Raw genomic sequence first — 2,126 nt, forward strand, 5'->3', positions numbered from 1 at the left:
GTTTTGTCTTAGTGCGGCTATAAGCTGCTGAGCCCCGCAGTGCAGCAATTTGACATGTGTTGCGCGTGCCATTAAAAGGGCCAATCTCCCCTTGCCTGGTAATATGATTGGATTTTGTTGAACGTCCGGTATATCTGCCGCTTGCAGTCGGCCGCTCATCCGTAGTACGCCATCTTGCAAAAACGGAGCCAAAATTGCAATTGAATTGGACAACTTCGAGGTCTCTACCGGTTGCTGGTGCTGAGCCCAGCGCTCGAGCTTTCGGATATCATCCCCAAAGAAGTCGCTTTGCTCCTGTCGGATCCAAAATGTAAGTGAGTGTTCGAGTTCCTTGACGCTTAAGTGAAGGTTCTGCCTTTCGGCCGATGGTGATCGGCAGTTCCGTGTAAATCTAAATACCCACGCAGTTACCCTTATCAATCGACTCATCGAAGAGTAACGCTCTAATAATGGCTTTTGTTCGATATATATAGCGTTGACCTTGGCCACCATTTGACCACTGGTCCGATCTGTGCGGTTTCTTACGCGTCGACATTCATTCTTAACTTCCGTTTCGACCTGCTCGGATATCCTTTCTGGTGGGTTTGGCCACATAGCCCCGGGTTGTCGAAGGAAATCAGGCCCATGCCACCAAAGTTCGGACTCAATCAACTCCCTCATTGTCATTCCCCTAGAAATTAGGTCTGCTGGGTTTATATCCGTGGGTACATACCTCCAATCGCAGTCAGCTGTGTTCGTATTGATCTGACGTACGCGATTTGCTACAAATTGCTTTAGGCTACTTTCGCCCCGTTTCAACCAGCAGAGGACTACCATCGAATCGGACCAACCCGTGATCGAGCCGATCATTATATTATGTTGAGTTTTGCAAATGTTCACTACCCGTTGTAAAAGCTCACTAAGCAGCACTGCAGCACACAGTTCGAGACGTGGAATGGTTTCTCCTCGCAGAGGCGCCACCTTAGATTTAGATAGTAATAGATTCGATTTCACTTCAGCCTCAGAATGTATTGTCACGTATACTGCTGCACCTAATGCAAGCGTGGACGCGTCCGAAAAACCGTGTAACGTCATAGTGAGTCGCCGGGAGTAACCTATCCACCGTGGTATGCGCAGATTGTTAAAAAGTGGAATTTGAGAAAAATGTTCTGCCAGGCCGTTTTCAATGGATCTGATAGTATCATATCCCAATCTTGCTTCCCCTTCCAGATATTCATGCTACGAGCTGGACTAAGCGTTCGGTCTTGAGCATAACCGCACGAATTTATGATCCTGATGGCCTAGCAGCACCGTTTATAGTCAATGCAAAGATACTTATTCAAAAGATCTGGAAGGAGTTGAACTGCGAAGGCAAACTCATCTGTTGCGGGCATCCATTTGAGACCAAGAACCGATGCTTCCGTATGGGTATTCAGCCAAGCAGCTGATTCAGCAGAATGCGCACCAATGGAACTATTAATATATTCCGAATTTGATTGCCACTTAGTGAGTTCGAAACCCCCGGCGGCTAGCAGCTGCTGCATTTTATGGCAGAGTAGAAGCAAATCCTCTTCCGTGTCTTCACCCACCAAGCAATCGTCCATGTAAAAGTTGTTTAATACCGCTCTGGCTCCTCGAGGCCACCTAGCTGAATTATCTCTGGCACACTGTTGCATCGCCCGAACGGCACAAAATGGCGCAGATGCCATACCGAATGTGACCCCCGTCAGCCAATATTCCACTATTTCTCCTACATCATTCCTCCAAAAAATGCGCTGTAGGTCCCAATGCTTCCTTGCTATCTTTACCTGGGGGAACATTTGCTTGATGTCCGCCGTTACAGCATACGTGTTCAAACGGAATCCCCAAAGGAGATCAATCAGGTCTTGCTGCAGTTTCGGTCCGATCATTTGCACATCATTCAACGATATGCCAGTGTCCGTCCAACAAGAGGCATCAAAAACAACCCAAAACTTTTTCGTTATAGCATGATGGGGAATATAATAGGCCTTGTTTTCCGGCGGATTCGTCGCTGGGCGGAGCCAGTCCTTCGCTACATATTCATTTATAAATGCCTGATACTTCTGCTTTAGTTCAGCGTAAATAACTTTTTTATTTAAGGCAACAAGATAAAATCTTTATAGATG

Source organism: Rhagoletis pomonella, unplaced genomic scaffold (genome assembly GCF_013731165.1).
Source record: "Rhagoletis pomonella isolate Grant_MI unplaced genomic scaffold, Rhpom_1.0 Rhpom_scaffold_00001, whole genome shotgun sequence".
In the NCBI taxonomy this organism is placed as follows: Eukaryota; Metazoa; Arthropoda; class Insecta; order Diptera; family Tephritidae; genus Rhagoletis; species Rhagoletis pomonella.